Genomic DNA, 6,644 nt, shown 5'->3' on the forward strand with positions numbered 1-6,644 from the left:
AGAAACCCCGCTTTGATAAAATCAAGCATTCAATCTCAAAGCAGTCAGTTGCAGAGAAATTAGATTTGGATGCTTGAATGGACCTTGAATCAAGAGGTCCTGTCTCAGTGGCAGAGTCCATGGTGGCAGAGATGACATGTCCACCAGGTCTGCATACCAAGTCCTGCGTTGCGTATAAAAATCACAGAAGCTCTCTCCTGTTTGATTCTGGCAATCAAACGAGGAAGGAGAGGAAATGGTGGAAACACATAAGCCAAGTTGAACGACCAGGGTACTGCTAGAGCATCTATCAGTACTGCCTGAGGATCCCTTGACCTGGATCCGTAACAAGGAAGTTTGGCGTTCTGACGAGGCACCATCAGATCCAATTCTGGTGTGCCCCATAGCTGAACCAATTGAGCAAACACCTCCAGATGGAGCTCCCACTCCCCCGGATGAAAAGTCTGACGACTTAGAAAATCTGCCTCCCAGTTCTCCACCCCTGGGATATAGAACGCTGATAGATGGCAAGAGGGAATCTCTGCCCATCGGATTATCCTGGAAACTTCTATCATCGCCAAGGAACTCCTTGTTCCCCCCTGATGATTGATATAAGCTACAGTCGTGATGTTGTCCGACTGAAACCTGATGAATCCGGCCGAAGCCAGCTGAGGCCATGCCTGAAAGCATTGAATATCGCTCTTAATTCCAGAATATTTATCGGTAGGAGGGCCTCCTCCTGAGCCCACAAACCCTGTGCTTTCAGGGAATTCCAGACTGCACCCCAGCCCAGTAGGCTGGCGTCCGTCGTCACAATAACCCACGCTGGCCTGTGGAAACACATTCCCCTGGACAGGTGATCCTGTGACAACCACCAAAGAAGAGTCTCTGGCCTCTTGATCCAGATTTATCCGAGGAGATAAATCTGCATAATCCCCATTGCAATGTTTGAGCATGCATAGTTGCAGTGGTCTGAGATGCAAGCGAGCAAACGTAACTATGTCCATTGCCGCTACCATAAGTCCGATTACCTACATACACTGAGCCACTGACGGCCGAGGAATGGAATGAAGAGCTCGGCTGGTGGTTAAAATCTTTGATTTCCTAACCTCCGTCAGAAATATTTTCATGTCCACCGAATCTATCAGAGTTCCCAGAAATGGAACTCTTGTGAGAGGAATAAGAGAACTCTTTTTCACATTCTAAAAGAAAAACAGAATTTATGCTTACCTGATAAATTACTTTCTCCAACTGTGTGTCCGGTCCACGGCGTCATCCTTACTTGTGGGATATTCTCCTCCCCAACAGGAAATGGCAAAGAGCCCAGCAAAGCTGGTCACATGATCCCTCCTAGGCTCCGCCTACCCCAGTCATTCGACCGACGTACAGGAGGAAATATGCATAGGAGAAACCATATGATACCGTGGTGACTGTAGTTAGAGAAAATAATTCATCAGACCTGATTAAAAAAACCAGGGCGGGCCGTGGACCGGACACACCGTTGGAGAAAGTAATTTATCAGGTAAGCATAAATTCTGTTTTCTCCAACATAGGTGTGTCCGGTCCACGGCGTCATCCTTACTTGTGGGAACCAATACCAAAGCTTTAGGACACGGATGAAGGGAGCAAATCAGGTCACCTAAATGGAAGGCACCACGGCTTGCAAAACCTTTCTCCCAAAAATAGCCTCCGAAGAAGCAAAAGTATCAAATTTGTAAAATTTGGCAAAAGTGTGCAGTGAAGACCAAGTCGCTGCCTTACATATCTGGTCAACAGAAGCCTCGTTCTTGAAGGCCCATGTGGAAGCCACAGCCCTAGTGGAGTGAGCTGTGATTCTTTCAGGAGGCTGCCGTCCGGCAGTCTCATAAGCCAATCGGATAATGCTTTTAAGCCAAAAAGAAAGAGAGGTAGAAGTTGCTTTTTGACCTCTCCTTTTACCAGAATAAACAACAAACAAAGAAGATGTTTGTCTGAAATCTTTAGTAGCCTCTAAATAGAATTTTAGAGCACGGACTACGTCCAAATTGTGTAACAAACGTTCCTTCTTTGAAACTGGATTCGGACACAAAGAAGGTACAACTATCTCCTGGTTAATATTTTTGTTGGAAACAACTTTCGGAAGAAAACCAGGCTTAGTACGCAAAACCACCTTATCTGCATGGAACACCAGATAGGGCGGAGAACACTGCAGAGCAGATAACTCTGAAACTCTTCTAGCAGAAGAAATTGCAACCAAAAACAAAACTTTCCAAGATAATAACTTAATATCTACGGAATGTAAGGGTTCAAACGGAACCCCTTGAAGAACTGAAAGAACTAGATTTAGACTCCAGGGAGGAGTCAAAGGTCTGTAAACAGGCTTGATTCTAACCAGAGCCTGAACAAACGCTTGAACGTCTGGCACAGCTGCCAGCCTTTTGTGAAGTAAAACAGATAAAGCAGAGATCTGTCCCTTCAGAGAACTTGCAGATAATCCTTTCTCCAAACCTTCTTGTAGAAAGGATAGAATCTTAGGAATTTTTATCTTGTTCCATGGGAATCCTTTAGATTCACACCAACAGATATATTTTTTCCATATTTTATGGTAAATTTTTCTAGTTACAGGCTTTCTAGCCTGAATCAGAGTATCTATTACAGAATCTGAAAACCCACGCTTTGATAAAATCAAGCGTTCAATCTCCAAGCCGTCAGTTGGAGGGAAACCAGATTCGGATGTTCGAATGGACCTTGAACAAGAAGGTCCTGTCTCAAAGGTAGCTTCCATGGTGGAGCCGATGACATATTCACCAGGTCTGCATACCAAGTCCTGCGTGGCCACGCAGGAGCTATCAAGATCACCGAAGCCCTCTCCTGATTGATCCTGGCTACCAGCCTGGGAATGAGAGGAAACGGTGGGAATACATAAGCTAGGTTGAAGGTCCAAGGTGCTACTAGTGCATCTACTAGAGTCGCCTTGGGATCCCTGGATCTGGACCCGTAGCAAGGAACCTTGAAGTTCTGACGAGAGGCCATCAGATCGATGTCTGGAATGCCCCATAATTGAGTTATTTGGGCAAAGATTTCCGGATGGAGTTCCCACTCCCCCGGATGGAATGTCTGACGACTCAGGAAAATCCGCTTCCCAATTTTCCACTCCTGGGATGTGGATTGCAGACAAGTGGCAGGAGTGATCCTCCGCCCATTGAATTATCTTGGTCACTTCCTCCATCGCCAGGGAACTCCTTGTTCCCCCCTGATGGTTGATATATGCAACAGTCGTCATGTTGTCTGATTGAAACCTTATGAATTTGGCCTTTGCTAGTTGAGGCCAAGCTTTGAGAGCATTGAATATTGCTCTCAGTTCCAGAATGTTTATCGGGAGAAGAGATTCTTCCCGAGACCATAGACCCTGAGCTTTCAGGGGTTCCCAGACCGCGCCCCAGCCCACCAGACTGGCGTCGGTCGTGACAATGACCCCACTCTGGTCTGCGGAAGCTCATTCCCTGTGACAGGTTGTCCAGGATCAGCCACCAACGGAGTGAATCTCTGGTCTTTTGATCTACTTGAATCGTCGGAGACAAGTCTGTATAATCCCCATTCCACTGTCTGAGCATGCACAGTTCCAGTTGTAATGGTCTTAGATGAATTCGTGCAAAAGGAACTATGTCCATTGCTGCAACCATCAATCCTATTACTTCCATGCACTGCGCTATGGAAGGACGAAGAACAGAATGAAGTACTTGACAAGAGCTTAGAATCTTTGATTTTCTGACCTCTGTCAGAAAAATCCTCATTTCTAAGGAATCTATTATTGTTCCCAAGAAGGGAACTCTTGTTGACGGGGACAGAGAACTTTTTTCTTTGTTCACTTTCCATCCGTGAGATCTGAGAAAGGCTAGGACGATGTCCGTATGAGCCTTTGCTTTTGACAGAGACGACGCTTGAATCAGGATGTCGTCCAAGTAAGGTACTACTGCAATGCCCCTTGGTCTTAGAACCGCTAGAAGGGACCCTAGTACCTTTGTGAAAATTCTCAGAGCAGTGGCTAATCCGAATGGAAGTGCCACAAACTGGTAATGCTTGTCCAGAAAAGCGAACCTTAGGAACTGATGATGTTCCTTGTGGATAGGAATATGTAGGTACGCATCCTTTAAATCCACCGTGGTCATAAATTGACCTTCCTGGATGGTGGGAAGGATCGTTCGAATGGTTTCCATTTTGAACGATGGAACCCTGAGAAATTTGTTTAGGATCTTGAGATCTAAAATTGGTCTGAATGTTCCCTCTTTTTTGGGAACTATGAACAGGTTGGAGTAAAACCCCATCCCTTGTTCTCCTATTGGAACTGGATGAATTACTCCCATCTTTAACAGGTCTTCTACACAATGTAAGAATGTCTGTCTTTTTATTTGGTTTGAAGATAATTGAGACCTGTGGAACCTTCCCCTTGGGGGTAGTTCCTTGAATTCTAGGAGATAACCTTGAGAAACTATTTCTAGTGCCCAAGGATCCTGAACATCTCTTGCCCAAGCCTGAGCAAAGAGAGAAAGTCTGCCCCCACCAGATCCGGTCCCGGATCGGGGGCCATCCCTTCATGCTGTTTTGGTAGCAGCGGCAGGCTTCTTGGCCTGCTTACCCTTGTTCCAGCCTTGCATCGGTCTCCAGGCTGGTTTGGGTTGTGAAGTATTACCCTCTTGCTTAGAGGATGTAGAATTAGAGGCTGGTCCGTTTCTGCGAAAGGGACGAAAATTAGGCTTATTTTTAGCCTTAAAAGACCTATCCTGAGGGAGGGCGTGGCCCTTTCCCCCGGTGATGTCTGAAATAATCTCTTTCAAATCAGGACCAAACAGTGTTTTACCCTTGAAAGGGATGTTAAGCAATTTTGTCTTGGAAGACACATCCGCTGACCAAGACTTTAGCCAAAGCGCTCTGCGCGCCACGATAGCAAACCCTGAATTTTTCGCCGCTAATCTAGCTAATTGCAAAGCGGCATCTAAAATAAAAGAGTTAGCCAATTTAAGTGCTTGAACTCTGTCCATAACCTCCTCATACGAAGATTCTTTATTGAGCGACTTTTCTAGTTCTTCGAACCAGAAACACGCTGCCGTAGTGACAGGAACAATGCATGAAATTGGTTGTAGAAGGTAACCTTGCTGAACAAACATCTTTTTAAGCAAACCCTCTAATTTTTTATCCATAGGATCTTTGAAAGCACAACTATCTTCTATAGGAATAGTAGTGCGTTTGTTTAGAGTAGAAACCGCCCCCTCGACCTTGGGGACTGTCTGCCATAAGTCCTTTCTGGGGTCGACTATAGGAAATAATTTTTTAAATATAGGGGGAGGAACAAAAGGTATGCCGGGCCTTTCCCACTCCTTATTTACTATGTCCGCCACCCGCTTGGGTATAGGAAAAGCATCGGGGGGCACCGGAACCTCTAGGAACTTGTCCATCTTACATAATTTCTCTGGAATGACCAAATTGTCACAATCATCCAGAGTAGATAATACCTCCTTAAGCAGTGCGCGGAGATGTTCTAATTTAAATTTAAATGTTACAACATCAGGTTCAGCTTGTTGAGAAATTTTTCCTGAATCTGAAATTTCTCCCTCAGACAAAACCTCCCTCCTGGCCCATTCAGATTGGTGTGAGGGTATGTCAGAACAGTTATCATCAGCGTCCTCTTGCTCTTCAGTGTTTAAAACAGAGCAATCGCGCTTTCTCTGATAAGTAGGCATTTTGGATAAAATGTTTGCAATAGAATTATCCATTACAGCCGTTAATTGTTGCATGGTAATAAGTATTGGCGCACTAGATGTACTAGGGGCCTCTTGTGTGGGCAAAACTGGTGTAGACACAGAAGGGGATGATGCAGTATCATGCTTACTCCCCTCATTTGAGGAATCATCTTGGGCAATATCATTATCTGTGGCATCATTGTCCCTACTTTGTTTGGACACTATGGCACAATCATCACATAAATTTAAATGGGGAGAAACCTTGGTTTTCATACATATAGAACATCGCTTATCTGATGGTACAGACATGTTAAACAGGCTTAAACTTCTATAAGCTTTTTCAGTGGTTCTTAGCTCCTCACACATGCATCTGCATGCCTTGCTCTCCAAAAACAACTGCGCATTAGTGGCGCGAAAATGAGGCTCTGCCTATGACTAGAAAAGGCCCCCATCTGAAAAAGGTGTCCAATACAGTGCCTGCCGTTTTTTTTAAAACAATCCCCAAGATTATAATAACTATTAAGAGTTATAATCTGCAAAATATGTTTAGCAAAGTAATCGTTTTAGCCCAGAAAAATGTCTACCAGTTTTTTAAGCCCTTATGAAGCCCTTTATTCTTTTACTTAATCTAAGAAAATGGCTTACCGGTCCCCATAGGGGAAATGACAGCCTTCCAGCATTACATAGTCTTGTTAGAAAAGTGGCCAGTCATACCTCAAGCAGAAAAGTCTGCCAACTGTTTCCCCCAACTGAAGTTACTTCATCTCAACAGTCCTGTGTGGAAACAGCAATCGATTTTAGTAACGTTTGCTAAAATCATCTTCCTCTTACAAACAGAAATCTTCATCTCTTTTCTGTTTCAGAGTAAATAGTACATACCAGCACTATTTTAAAATAACAAACACTTGATTGAAGGATAAAAACTACATTTAAACACCAAAAAACTCT

Source organism: Bombina bombina, chromosome 4 (genome assembly GCF_027579735.1).
Source record: "Bombina bombina isolate aBomBom1 chromosome 4, aBomBom1.pri, whole genome shotgun sequence".
Taxonomy (NCBI): domain Eukaryota; kingdom Metazoa; phylum Chordata; class Amphibia; order Anura; family Bombinatoridae; genus Bombina; species Bombina bombina.